The 16208-nt window shown below is 33.8% G+C and overlaps 1 protein-coding gene across 4 annotated transcripts in view; it reads right to left on the bottom strand.

The window, feature by feature from the left end:
- LOC150101606 (kinesin light chain-like) overlaps positions 1–16208 on the bottom strand; it is a 465700-nt gene that overhangs the window by 288669 nt on the left and 160823 nt on the right. The gene's annotated exons all lie outside the window — the stretch shown is intronic.

Genomic DNA, 16208 nt, shown 5'->3' with positions numbered 1-16208 from the left:
TCTTATAAACAGCATGCAAAAGCTGGATACCCAAAGAAGTACTTTAAGTCTTATTTTTTACTTAGTAAGTGAAGTATATAAATATATGTATATAAATTTTATATAGATTTATATAAGTATATAAATCAAACGTGAAGTAACAAATTTGATTTATATCACTTATGTGATATAAAACAAATACCCCAACCATTAATGAACCATTTCAATTCATTCATCATCATCAAATTCTGGATGTGTATCCACAGGAGGAATTTTTTGAGGCATTAGAGAAGACAGCTGGCATGAAGAAAAAGGAAGAGTTGGTCCTTGGAGATCTAAACAGCAGAGAAGGACATGATTATCAGACATACATTTTGGGAAAATTTGGAGAAAAGCACAAAGCTACTAATAATGGTAAATGCTTGCAGAATTTCTGTTCAGCACATAGATTAGGTATTACTAACACCATGTTTCAACATAAAACTGTGCACAAATTCACATGGAGAGAAGATGCAAGAAATAAAAAAAGTCTCATTGACTATGTTATAGCTGATAGTGATGTTTTCCCATTGGTTCAGGACACAAGAGTATATAGAGGATTTGAAATAGGAAGTGATCACTATTTATCTTTGAGCAAGATAAAATTGAACTTCATATTGAAATGCAAAGTGTGTAAGAAAGTTTTAAAATACAAGTCTGCAAGATTCTCTAACTAAATTGAATAACTGTTGTAATAAATTTGGTATGAAAATCAGCAATAAAAAGACAAAGATGACAAAAATAGATAGAAACATTTAGAACATCAACTACATGCCGAATGGTGAACCTATACAAGAAGTAAAACATTTCAGCTATTTAGGCACAATTTTAGTGAAGATGGCAAATTAAATATGGAAATAGACAATAGAATTAGTAAAGCTGGTATGATAGGAAGTCAGCTGAATAAATTTATATGGAATAAGAAAGAAATTAGTCAAAACACTAAATTAGCTATATACAAGATAGTGGTCAAACTAATGTTAACTTACAGATCTGAGAGTTAGGTTAGAAATAAAACACTTCATCAAAGACTGGAGACCATAGCTATGAGAGTCCTGAGAAAGATTAGGGGACTGGGCAGATGACATCAATGGTAGTATCATATTTAAAATGAGGATATCAGGAAAGAACTTGAAATTGTTAGCAGAGCTAACCTCAGGTGGTAGAATCAGTTAAGCAGAATGGGAGAGGAAAGATTAGCTAAACAAATGTTCTTTGCCAGGTTGGCAGGAAAAAGAACCAGAAGAAGAACAACAAGATGTAGATGGATTGATACAGTAAAAAGCACCTTAAAAAAACAGAAAAATAAGATCTGATAATATAGGAATCTTGACAGATAACAGATTAATTTGGAAGAAAATTGTTGAACAGAAGTTAATAATGGTGTAACTTTTTCATGTAGTGCTATATAACTAAACTAAATACTGAATATAACAGCAATAAAATGAATATTTACATCTGTGAATATATAATGCGGCTGAAAAGTTGTGAGACAATTAATATAAAACAACAAATTAATAAAGATACCATGCTAATTTTAGGTGAAACTCAAAGTAGACTCCTTGACTGATGCAATTATTTGAAGGTTCAGACAAGTTCAGATTCAGATGGACTACACTTTGGATTTGAGCATTTTGCTCAACTCCAAAGTGTAATCCATCCATTCATCAGATTCATGCTCATTGACATTTGTATCACTATTGCATCTACAAATCCCAGCTATATTTGTATATCAGATAATAAGGAGGTAAATTGTTGTCTATACAGATTCAGATGGACTACACTTTGGATTTGAGCATTTTGCTCAACTCCAAAGTGTAATCCATCCATTCATCAGATTCATGCTCATTGACATTTGTATCACTATTGCATCTACAAATCCCAGCTATATTTGTATATCAGATAATGCAGAGAGTCAGGGAAACTAGATCATCTTGGAAAGAATGATGTGGATGCAAATGCAGCTGGGATTTGTAGATGCAATAGTGATATGAATGTCAATGAGCATGAATCTGATGAATGGATGGACTACACTTTGAATTTGAGCATTTTGCATTGGGGAAAGGGGATAAGAAAACTGCCAAACTGAGCCAAGCAGACTAGAATTAAGTATAAGAAAAGGAAGGAGGTAAATTGTTGTCTATACACAAATGCCGGGAGCATTCGAAACCAAGTGGTTGAGTTTGTTGCTTTGATGAATATGAAATCAATAATATAGAAAAATTTGGAGAACCAACAGTAAACAAAAACAGAAAGTGACTCATTGATTATATAACATAAAAATAATTTAATGTATATATATAATATAATAAAATAATAATTTAAAAATAATGAATACATTCCACAAACTTAAAAATATACGTAAATATACATGGTGTGCAAAAGGACAAAAATCAATAATAGACTACTTTGCAGCAAATGAAAAAGCAGCAAACCTCTTCCTAGATGTTAAAGTCAGAAGAGGGCTAGAAATCAATATAAATCAGTATTTAATGCAGGCAAAATTAAGGTTTCCACCAAACTAGTTACGAAAAATACAAAAAATAAACCAACTAGAGAAACAAAATATAATTACAAAGTAAGACTACTAAATGATTAAAGTATAAGAAATTTATACCAACAGAGGATTAATAACTACTTAGAAAAAATACAAGAAAATGAAGACATCAAGAAAGAATAAAATACAAGGGTGTTCTGAAAAATTCTCGGCCTCAACCATAGATGGCAACACCATCGGCACGAGTTTTTTTTTTTTCCCCTAAGTTGGTACATCTGTCATAAGCATCCATGTGAAATTGCAAGTGAATCTATCAAGTAGTTTGTTTTATACAGCCCGAAGCAAAAGTGTTGTCTGTATCCCTTGAAATGGATAAAATTGAGTATCATGCAGTTATAAAATTCTTTGTAAAAGAGGGTTTAACGGCAAAAGAAATTCATTCGAAGTTCATAAAAGTTTATGGGCATTCTTCTCATTCTTCATTGTTTTTTCAACAATGAAGAAATGGGCTGCCAAGTTTAAACGTGGTCATACTAGCCTTGAAGATGATCCATGTGAAGGACGTCCCAACACCAGAAATCATTGATCAAGTGCATAATATGGTATTGGATGACCAATGAGTCAAAGTGCATGAAATTGCTGAGACTATAGGCATTTTAAAAGAATGTGTAAGATATATTTTGCATGAAGAATTGCAAATGAAAAAGCTTTGCGCAAGATGGGCACTGCACTTGCTCAAAGCAGATCCAAAATGCACTTGCATAAAAATCTCTGAACAGTGCTCGGAGTGTTTTAGCAAGAATAAAACTGCTTTTACGCGTCAATTTATTACTATTATTACTATCGATTAAACTTGGATTCACCAGTACAGACTAGAATCCAAACAGAAGTCAAAACAGTGGACAGAAGTCTGTTGTTCAGCACCAAGGAAGACAAGGTCATGTCATGGTATTGGTGTTTTGGGATGCTAGCATTTTGTTTATTAATTATCTTGAAAAGGGTAAAACAATAACCGGGAAATGTTATTCCAATCTTTTAACCAGACTAGACGAAAAAATTCGTGAGAAAAAACCCAATTTGCAGAAGAAAAAAATCATCTTTCATCAGAACAATGCACCTGCCCACAAAGGTATTTTGGCAATGGGAAAATTATGGAATCTGCACAATAAATTGTTGGAACATCCACTCAATTCCCCAGATTTGGCTCCCTCTGACTTCTATCTCTTCCCAAACTAAAACTCTTCCTCACTGGTCAGCATTTTTCTTCAAATCAAGAGGTGATTGCAGCTGTAGAGGGGTATTTTGCAGATATTACTGAGAACCACTGCAGGGACGGCATAATGGCACTGGAGCATCACTGGAATAAATGTATTAGTCTTAAGGGAGATTATGTTGAAAAAAGGAAATAATTTTGAAATTGTAAATTCGTTTTTTCATTGTTAGGCCGAGAACTTTTAAGACCACCCTCGTAATATAAAAAATTATTCATCAGTAGCATATGAAAGTATAGGAACACATAAAAAATATCATAAAAATAAAAAATTCATATATGGGACAATGAAATAAAAACAACAGGAACAACAATAATAAAAAGCTGTCTTTAAAAAAAATGGTAAATCAGCAGGAGAAGGTGGGATAAACTTCGAACTATATAAATTTGTTGGAAATAAATTTCATCAGAGATTATTAAAATTTTTAAATAAAATATATACAAATATATATACAAAATTAAATAAAAATATAGACAAACACCAACAGAATGGAATACAAGTATAGTAATACCTATATTTAAAAAGGGGGATAAAACAAAATCTGCTAATTACTGAGAATTAGTTTCTTGAATACGTGCTACTAAATATATAGTAGAATACTTAATGAAAAATTGAAAATATATAGTGAAAAAATATTATTAGAATGTCAAAATGGATTTAGAAAATAATGCTCTACATTGGATGCAGCTTTTTGTTTCAAACTACTTATAGAAAAAAGAAGAGAATTTAATTTAGAAACTCATCTTTTGTTTATAGATTATGAAAAAGCATTTGAAAAGTAAAAAGATATATACTGTTTGATATATTACAAAAAAGTATGCCTAATATTTTGCATGCAATATTGAATATATACAAAGATAATAAAAAAAAAAATGAAACAATGTCTAAAAAACAATCTATACACCAAGGAGGATAGGGATACGCTCTTCTCCAACACTTTTCAATATTTATATTACTGAAATATTAATGCAGTGGAACACCATAAACAATCCAGGTATAGAAATTTCTCAGAATAACAAAATAAATATGCTATTATTTGCAGATGATCAGGTAATAATATCAGAAAAGGAAGACAATTTACAGAGTAATATATAATTTAAACATTAAGTAGAAACAAATTAAGTAGAACAAATTAAGAACAAAAAAAGAAATTAAGTAGAACAAATCTGAAAATAAACCCCAACTCAACATCACCAGAGTTAAAGATCGGTACTATCAACGTAAGAAGCCTGAATGGCAAAGAAATGGAGCTAGCTGAGGAATTAGATAAGTACCAGATCGACATAATAGGGGTGACTGAAACAAAAATGACCAAAACTGGTGAGATCTTTCTAAGCAATAAATACAAAATGTTATATTCAGGCAACGACAATCAAGGAAAAGAAGGAGTAGCCATAGTATTCAACACAAAATATGAGGCTAATCTTCTTGAATGGCAGTCAGTCTCAAGTAGAGTAATGTGGGCAAATATGAGAATGGGGAACTGGACAATGAGACTTATTTGTGCCTATGGTCCCACAGAAGGTTCTACTAAGGTAGAAGTGGAGGAATTTTTTGAGGCTTTAGAAAAAGCAACTGACACAATGAAAAAGGAAAAGTTGGTCCTTGTTGGGGATCTAAATAGCAGAGTAGGAAATGATTGTAAGACATACAAAAATATTTGGGGAAAATTTGGAGAAAAGAGCAAAGCTAATAATAATGGCAAATATCTGTTGGATTTCTGCTCAGGACATGGACTGGTTATTACTAACACCATGTTCCAACATAAAAATGTGCACAAATTCACATGGAGAGAAGAGGCTAGGAATAAGAAAAGTCTCATTGACTATGTTATTGTTGATAGTGATGTTTTCTCCCTGGTACAAGACACCAGAGTGTACAGAGGATTTGAAATTGGAAGTGATCACTATTTAGTCCTGAGCAGGATAAAATTGAATTTCATATTGAAAAGAATAACATGTAGGAAAGTTTTAAAGGGAATAAAAGTTGAGCAGCTCTCAGATGTGAACTGTAGACTAAAATACAGAAAGATTATTGAAAAGAAAATGAGAGTTTGAGAACAGAAATCAAACCTTGGAGATTCAGTGGCAAACTCTGAAGAAAACATTGATTGATTCTGCCAGAGAGGCATGTGGTGAGGTTGTGTGCAAGGATAAAAAAATCAGAACTCCCTGGTGGACACAGGAAGTTAAAGAGGCAGTGAAGGAAAAGAAGAAAGCATATCAAAAGTTCCTGGCAAATAAGTCAGCTTTTACTCTTACAGAATACAGAGACAAATGTAAGAAAGCTAAACAGTGTGTATAACTAGCTAAAAAAGTCATGGGAGGACTTTGGCAAGAATATAGAAAATAAATATCAAGAAGGTGGCAAAATATTCTGGAGGTTGTTGAAGAAGCTTAAGAATGGAGGAAAGAGTGCTGTAAAAGGAGTTAGAGATGATAAAGGTGACATGAAAACGGGAGAAAAAGATATCCTTGAAGTATGGAGTAATTACTTTGAAAAACTGCTAAATGAAACAAGCAGTGATAACAGCACAGTGATAAAAACACACTGACCAGGCATGCAGTCAGGAATACATATCCATACTTGAAGTAGAAAAAGCCATCAAAGGCTTGAAATGTGGAAAGGCAGCAGGAGTAGATGATATTCGACCAGAAATGCTGAAGTATGGTGGTATAAAAGTCTTACAGTGGCTGCGCTGCATAGTTCAGAAAGCCTGGACAGAGGGACGAATTCCCGATGATTGGAGTAGAGCTCTCATAGTATCCATATATAAAAAGGGAAATAAAACTGCATGTGAGAATTACAGAGGTATTTCCCTACTGAGTGTTCCTGGCAAGATCTATGCAAGTATACTTGAGAAACGGTATACTTGAGAAAAGAATTGTGGAAGAAAAGCTTGGTGAAGAACAAGCTGGATTCAGGCCAAATAGAGGCTGTCAGGATCAGATCTATATCAGATCTACGACAAATAGTCGAGAAAGCATGGGAATATAACAAAGATCTGTATTTAAGTTTTGTCGATTTGGAAAAGGCATATGACAAGGTTCCAAGAGAGAAGCTATTCAATACGCTGCAGTTATATGGTGTCAATGGGGCATTATATCAAGCAATACTTAGTCTTTATTTGAGTTGTAAGTCAGCAGTTAGAATTGAAGGAAATACAGGAAGATGGTTTAATGTTAAATCTGGTGTGAGACAAGGATGTACATTATCCCCTCTGTTATTCATTATCTATATGGATCACATTATGAAGGAAAGTGGTATTAAACCTGATATCAAAATTGGAGATGTTAATGTCCGCTCTTTGCTTTATGCGGATGATGTTATACTTCTAAATAAATCAGCTACAAGTCTGCAAGATTCTCTGACTAAATTGAATAGCTGTTGTAATAGATATGGTATGAAGGTCAGCAATAAAAAGACAAAGACAATTTAGATAGGCAGAATCATTGAAAATGTCAACTGTGTTGTGAATGGAGAACCTGTGGAACAAGTAAAACATTTCAGCTACTTAGGCACAATTTTTACTGAAGATGGTAAATTAAATATAGAAATAGACAACAGAATCAGCAAAGCTGGTATGGTGGGAAGTCAATTGAATAAATTCATATGGAATAAGAGAGAAATTAGTCGGAACACTAAATTAGCTGTATACAAGATAGTGTTCAAACCAGTTTTAACTTATGGATCTGAGAGCTGGGTCAGAAGTAAAACACTTGACCAAAGACTAGAGACCGCAGATACGAGAGTCCTGAGAAAGATTAGAGGCGTGAACAGATGGCATCAATGGCAATATCATATTAAAAACGAGGATATTAGGAAAGAACTTGACATTGTCAGCATCCAGGAATGCGTTAGCAGAGCTAATCTCAGGTGGCATGGTCACTTAAATAGAATGGGAGAGGAAAGATTAGCAAAACAAGTGTTCTCTGCCAGGTTGGCAGGAAAACGACCCAGAGGAAGACCAAGATATAGGTGGATTGATACGGTACAAAGTGCCTTAGACGATAGAAATATAAGATCTGATAATGTTGGAGTCTTGACAAGTAACAGACTGATTTGGAGGAAAATTGTAGATAGGAAGTTAGTAATGATGTAATTTTTTCATGTAGTACTGTCATATCCTGTACACCCCTTGAGGGTACATGGCAGCAATTTGATGATGATAATATATACTGTTGCCAACCTGATAAAAATAAATAATCAATCCTTTTACATCTTTCATTCCCCAAAAGAGCACACAGAATAATATTCTGAATCAGTCAGCTACAGTAAGTTCCCCCCCCCCCCCCAAAAAAAATACTGTCACAAGTACTTTCTCAAATATAAAGTTCATTATTATTATTATTATTGTTTGAGAACTTTCATGGAATCTGAAAACTCATGGGGATGTCACATGCTATCCACACAATATCCATCCTAACCCTCCTTGAATGCACTCACCAATAAAGTATTAGCTAGACTCGAGCAATTCATTCTACTCATTCACCACTCTCCAAGTGAAAAATATATATTAATCATACTCTTGCATACTAACACTCTTACACAAATTCCATAAATGACTCGTTCTACCCATCTAAGCAAATGCTGAAACAATTTCCTATGCAAACCCCAAATATATTGTTGTTAAGAGTATTCTGCACACCACTTCACCATCTTAGTCATTTGCTTCAAGATCCTCTCTTACACTTCCTTATTACCAAAAAACCCAGAAGATTATTCCTGTAGTTATGTCAAAGCTTCATAAAGAGGAACAGCAGCTTTCTTATCTGTTCCTGTTAGTATGCTTTGGCCACCTTAGCAACTTTGCCCACCAATACACTCTCTGGACTCTCCATGAGCAGCTCCAAATTTCCTTCATTAACTTCCTGGAGAACAGTTCATCAATGTGGCACACAGCTGTAATTATTTCATCCCAAAATGCTTAACTTTTCCACAGTAAACTGGTATCCATTATCTTCTGCCCATAACTGTCAGCCTATTTAACACAATGACATCAAACCGACACTAGCCGCAGGAGCTTGCTTTTTAGTATGTATGCCACTCCTGCACCCTTTCACAAAACTTATATGTCATTTAGATGCAACTTTTTCGGTAGAAAATCAGACTTTTTGAACTGTCTTAATGATATCTCAAATGCAATTCACACTTATTTCAAGTTATATATCTTTATTTGCTTTATAAAATTTGTTTTACATTAATTGTTTGCTCTCTGTACCCAATGACTTCATTATAAAACATGTTACCATATATTTTCTGCAAACTGAAATTTTGAAACAGGATGTCAGGACAAATGCATTTAGTTGGATACTGGTGCTGCAATAAAACATTTTCTTGCATGTATGTAGAATAGCATTTGTGGAAAGTGAACATGTTTTTCATTATGAGGAATCCTTCTAGTTGTCTTTAATTACACCAGCTGTTGTTAAATATAGTAAATAACCTGTGAATGTATTTAATGTACTGCATTTAATGATACAATAAAACTACTATTTTTTCTTGCTTTTGTAGTGTTGTGTCTGTTGGGATTTCCCCCTATCCCTCATACCTTAGGAACATTTTGATTCCAGTTTATGTAAAGAAGACATAGTAAGTAAAAATTCATATAAAAATTCACTGATGAGACCTCAAAAAAGGTCGAAACCGGTCTGGGTAGTGACCTTCTCTCATAATTTTGAACAATAATACAACTCCTAGGAGTTAAGTTCACATTATGGGTAAATATCAAGAATAGTGATCAGAGCTTGCTCCACCCTTTTTTTATGAGTTGCCACAGCTTACACTACCTTCAAGGGTCAGTTGCTGCTCTATCCAGGTGTTTGCTTACGCTTGGAATCGCCAAACTTTATATAGTTTCTATATTCGGCATGCAACTCTTTGAGTTTCTTATTCGGCTAAGAAACAATATGGGATGTAATATCCCTTAACTTAAATAAGTTCATGTCGCCGAATTGAAGCCTTTGGCTCTTCATTATAATTAAAAATTCATATATTCCTAAATAACAATTAATCCTATGTATTATAAGAAATGGATTTACATCTTTTAATCTCCAAGAAAATACTAGCATATGCAAGATATCTATTATTGATAAGACAGAAGAGATGCTGACAAAAAGAGAAAAAAATGTAATGAATGTAGATTCACAAAAGGGTGGAAAATTCCGATGATGATCAGAAATTATTAATGTATATATTACTGTGTAAAAAATGTAGACTGATCTTCACTGAATAAAAGAATATTCTTGGAAAACAAAGTGAAATACAAATAAAACATAGAAATAAATATACATAACAAGCACAACAAACTATACCAAAGGATCTGCTGCTCTATCAACCCACATGTATTTCTGCCTAGATAAATCACCTGATAAACAATAGTTCATTAAATTACCTCCTCCCTATAGTTATTTATTGGGCTACCAATGTACACAGCTATCCTTTATTATCATCGTCAAATTCCTGACATATACCCTCAAATGGATGTACAGGATCTTATAATAGCACTATATGAAAAGTTACATCATTACTAACTTTCTATTGACAATTTTCTTCCAGATTAGCCTGCTATCTGTCAACATTCTGATATTATCAGATCTTATATTTTTGTCTTCTAAGGCACTTTTTACTGTATCAATCCACCTACATCTTTGTCTTCCTCTGGCTCTTTTTCCTACAATTCTAGCAAAGAACACTTGTTTAGCTTATCTTTCTTCTCCCATTCTACTTAAGTGACCATACCACCTGAGGTTAGCTCTGCTAACACATTCCTGAATGCTAACAATGTCAAGTTCTTTCCTAATATCCTCATTTTTAATATGATACTGCCACTGATGCCAATTTGTTCAGTCCCCTAATCTTGCTCAGGACTTTCATAGATGTGGTCTTCAGTCTCTTTGATCAAGTATTTTATTTCTAACCTAGCTCTCTTATTCCATATAAATATATTCAACTGACTCCCTGTAGGGAGTAAACTGAATACCAGAATTCCTAATTCTGCTGTCTATTTCCAAATTTAATTTGCTATCTTCATTAAAAAAATTGTGTCTAAATAGCTAAAATGTTTTACTTGTTTTGTAGGTTTGCCATTCAATATGCAGTTGATGTTTCTGCTCTATTTTCATTGTCTTTGTCTTTTAAATGCTATTTTCATACCAAATTTATTACAACAGTTATTCAATTTGGTGAGGGAATCCTGCAGACTTATCCTGGATTTATTTGGAATATAGCATCATCTGCATAAAGTAAAGAACTGAGATTAACATCTCCAATTTTGATATCAGGTTTAATACTGCTTTCCTTCATAATGTCATTAATATAGACGATGAATAATGTGACAAAGGTGTCACACAACTGACTTCACACAAACCATATTCCTGTACCCCCTTCAGTTCTAACTGCTGATTTACAACTCAAATAGAAACCACGTATTTTTGATATAATGCCCCATTTGCACCATATAACTGTAGCATTTTGAACAGCTTTCCTCTTGATACCATATGCCTTTTCCAGATCTACAAAACTTAAATACAGATCTTTGTTATATTCCCACAATTTCTCAACTATTTGTCTTAAAATGAAAATCTGATCCTGACGATCTCTGTTTGGCCTGAACCCAGCTTGTTCTTCTCCACAATTTTTTGCAGCCATTTCTCAAGAATACTTGCACAAATCTTACCAGGAACATTCAGTAGAGAAATTCCCCTGTAATTCTCATATTTAGCTTTATTCCCTTTTTAATAGATTGATAATATGAGTGGTCTACTCCCATGTGGAATTCAATAATCTGACTAGGCCTTCTGAAGTATGCAGTGTAGCCACTGTAAAACTTTTATACCTCCATATTTTAGCATGCCTGGTCGAATATCTTCTACCTTTCCACATTTCAGTTTTGTGATAGCTCTTTCTACTTCATGTAAGATATATATATATATATATATATATATATATATATCCCAGATGGCATTCCTGTTGAGCGTTTTCTACCACCATGTGTCACTGCTTGTTTCATAGCAATCTTTCAAAGTAATTAGTCCATACATTACGAATATCTTTATCTTCAGTTTTCATGTCCTCTTTATCATCTCTAATTCCTTTTACAGTACTCTTTCCTCTATTTCTGAGCTTTTTCAATAGACTCCAGAATATTTTGCCACCTTCTGATATTCATTTTCTATGTTCTTACCAAAGTCTTCCCATGACTTCTGTTTAGCTAATTTTACAAAAAGGCTTTCTTTCTTACATTTTTCGATGTATTATTCCCCAAGAGTACAAACTGACTTACTTGCAGAACTTTCGATATGCTTTCTTCTTTTCTTTGACTGCCTCTTTTAACTTCCTGAGTCCACCGTGAAGTTTTGATTTTTCTATTCTTGCAGATTACCTCACAACAAGCCTCTCTGGCTAAATCAATCCAGTTTTCTTTAGGGTTTTTCATTGCATCGCCAATGTTTAGTTCTTGATTTTAAACTCTATTTTTTTTTTTTAACAATGTTTATGTATTTGAGCCTACTTGAACTTATTAAATCATCCTGAAAGATCTATACATCACCTTGATTAACTATTGCATTATCCAATTTTGCATCACTGGCACACAACTGAATATTTCCCTTCAAATCATTTCTATATAATTTATTATTGGTTAGTTATTTATATTTCACAAACAAATCCTTTTCCATCTCCTCATAAATGTAATAATAAAATAAAGTTATTTTTTATTTTATTTTAATTAATTTTTTTTTGTATTCTCCTTAATTATTATTTTCTAATATATCCTAAATGAACATATTCATTTCTCCCCCCCACACACACCTAAGCAGATGTGGTTACAGTCAAAGACCATGCCACAATATGTGGTGCATCCACTGATGCAAAAAGAGGAAGTTGTGGCAGAGCAAGGTGTATTCTCTTGACCTGCCAGATGGCAAACCTTTGCCATCTGGATGGTCAGATGAGAGTTTTTTTGAATGCCCCAGTGTGAACTGTTAAATCATCATGAAAGTTCTAACCTTGATTAACTATTGCATTATTCAATTTTGCATCACTGTCACACAACTGAATATTTCCTTTCAAATCACTTCTATAGCATTCAAGTACAAATTAAACAGTGGTGGAATACAGAGCCTCATGACACACCACTAGTTACCTGATTCTGTTCCTCCATATACTACTCATTTGTATGTTTCCACCAGCCGCCTTCCTATCCATATCACCATCTTCATATTCATCCAATTTGGTCCCTTACTTTTCTATTTGATTAGGTAACAGCTGTCAAATCAACTCATCTGAAATCTTAATGTGCAATCTGAGATTCCTCAGTGTTCACCTTGGTCACTTTTTTTTTTCCTTATTAATGATTTTTCCTTTCTCTCTTTTCTCCCCCTTCATAATATTCAATGCCTCCTTTCTGCTGATGACCTTAAACTTTTTTTTATACATCACAGAGTCAACTGATAATGCAATATACAATGCAGAATAATGATAATCTGAGCAAAAGGTGCTATCAAATGTAATCAAATGGTCTTAAGACTAAACCATGATAAACACAGTGTTTTCTTCTTTACTGAGAGACAAAACTTCCTACAAATACAAAAGTGCAGATCATACCATTAGTAGCAATTACTTTGGAAAATTATTTCAATTTTCATTTGCACATACATGATAAGGCCCTTTGGCCTTTACATACAGAAAACACTACAGGCTTTAGAAATATCAGTATATTAAAAATTCTGTTTGGCACAACTTATTCATTGTAAGTTGGAATTTGTTACCCACATTCTGATCTCTATACCACACAACTTACTTGAGAAATCAAAAAGTAAAGAATAGGTTTCTCATGTTAATCATTTTCAAACTGAATATCCATCCTGTAATTTTTACTACAGAAGACTTTTGGAACTTACCTGCCTATGAACACTGTCACCAAAGCAAAAACAATGGTTTTTTTTTTCTTTTTTTCTATAATGCAATATATATTGTAATCTTCAAAACCAAATACAATGTAATGAAATCTAGTGTTTGTCCCTTCTATTTTTTGTTGAAAGTTTATTTTTCACTAGTTTAGACTATGATAAATTTAGTTTAATCCTTTATCCCAGTGAGAGCAAACAAAGTTTGCGCCTGAAAATATCTTCAGGACTGAATATAGTGTTGTACTATCTTACCTGGGTAAGTAGTACAACACCAGGCAACTCGTAGCAAAGGTGGAGCAAGCTACCAACACTCCTATCCCAGTATCTCCCATAATGCAAAACATATCTCCTTGTGGATATGTATACTGTTATGCATTAAGGGATTGGCCACTACCCAGACTAGTTTCGACCTTTATTGAGGTCTCTTCAGTGGGAGCCAGGCCCAGAGTTGGAGATACCAGGCAGAAGCAGTAGCAAGGTAATCTTTACCTATAGGATTTGCAAAAGGTTTGCCACCTTTTTTTATTAAATTACTCTGGATTTAGAGAAAGATATTGAAAGTTTATTTTTCACTAGGTTAGACTATGATAAATTTAGTTTAATCCTTTATCTCAGTGAGAGCAAACAAAGGTTGCGCCGGAAAATATCTTCAGGACTGAATATAGTGTTGTACTATCTTATCTGGGTAAGTAGTACAACACCAGGCAACTCGTAGCAAAGGTGGAGCAAGTTACCAAAACTCCTATCCCAGTATCTCCCATAATGCAAAAGTACAAAAGTAGTACAACACCAGGTTACGAGTTGCCTGGTGTTGTACTACTTACCCAGGTAAGATAGTACAACACTATATTCAGTCCTGAAGATATTTTCAGGCACAAACTTTGTTTGCTCTCACTGAGATAAAGGATTAAACTAAATTTATCATAGTCTAACCTAGTGAAAAATAAACTTTCAACATCTTTTTCTAAATCCAGAGTAATTTAATAAAAAAAGGTGGCAAACCTTTTGCAAATCCTATAGGTAAAGATGACCTTGCTACTGCTTCTGCCTGGTATCTCCAACTCTGGGCCTGGCTCCCACTGAAGAGACCTCAATAAAGGTCGAAACTAGTCTGGGTAGTGGCCAATCCCTTAGTGCATAACAGTATACATATCCACAAGGAGATGTGTTTTGCATTATGGGAGATACTGGGATAGGAGTGTTGGTAGCTTGCTCCACCTTTGCTACGAGTTGCCTGGTGTTGTACTACTTACCCAGGTAAGATAGCACAACACTATATTCAGTCCTAAAGATATTTTCAGGTGCAAACTTTGTTTGCTCTCACTGGGATAAAGGATTAAACTAAATTTATCACCTTCTATTTTTCAATTGGCTTATAAATGTATATTTGTAACTGCCTAATACTGCATGACAATTCAAAATCTACGTATCTTCAAACTTGTGTAATTAATTGGTACTGACAATATACCTGAAATAAATATCAACAAAGTTAACTGGATAGACCTGTGGTAATTTCTATAATACTAGACCAATATGTTCAATTTTAGCTGCTAAGTAAAGGAACTTTTTCTAAGCCTCTTTTTTCAGGCAGTGTTCGTGAGTTAGTTGATCCCTTGCACAAACAAATAGGACTTTTTCTGATGGAAGCTTGGATTTTTAACCCAATTTAAAAAAATTAAAAAAAAATACTGATCACAGAACTTACACTATTTCAAGCAATATCATTTAGGACCAGGAACATAAGAAGGTAGCAGTTTGCCTGCTGAACTCCTGTCATCCATTGTTGGTAGATATGAACTTAACCAAACCAGTGATGACTAAGAGTGGAGACCAGCTGCTTACCAAAAAAAAAAAAAAAAAAGTCTGTGCTAAAAGAATTCAGCCTACTCTCCTTTTGGGGAATGACAAGGCAATAAAGAATATCAATAAATATCAGTTATTTTATCTTTCTATTATGTCAATAAGTAAATATCACTCAAGCTTTCTATTATAACTGACCAGTATTCAGATACACACAAATTACTTATTAAATACTTCTGCAACTCCAACTGGATCAGTCATTATTATTCACAAGGAGCTGGTTATGTGCTTAATTTGTTTGTTATGTTTAAATTTTTTGTTACATATTTACAAAAGCATTTCAGTTTAATCTTTTCCTAGCTAGCCATAATATAAATTTTTGCTTTACAATGTCTGTTGAACAACTTAGTTAATGCTAACTGTTGTTTATATCTATCGTACTCAGCAGCTATTTTCCAGATCTATACTCTTTTTAAAAACTCAATGTGAGTGTAACACAACTTCTAGACATTTGGATTAAAAGAATTCAGGCATTATTATTATTATTAGACACCTCCAGGGAGTCCAAAGATTCATCGAGGGAGGGCACCTGCTCTACAACTCTGTCTCCACCACTCAATCCACCAAAAATGACCACAACTACACCACGGCATCTACCGCTGACCACCACCACCACTAGTATTTCCAAAGATAATCTCAAGCATCCATGCC

This window comes from Typopeltis vanoorti, chromosome 11, assembly GCF_054136105.1.
Source record: "Typopeltis vanoorti isolate ZY-2024b chromosome 11, IOZ_Tvanoo_1.0, whole genome shotgun sequence".
In the NCBI taxonomy this organism is placed as follows: Eukaryota; Metazoa; Arthropoda; class Arachnida; order Uropygi; family Thelyphonidae; genus Typopeltis; species Typopeltis vanoorti.
The sequence above is the reverse complement of the archived record's forward strand: the minus strand, read 5'-3'. Positions and strand labels throughout refer to the sequence as shown.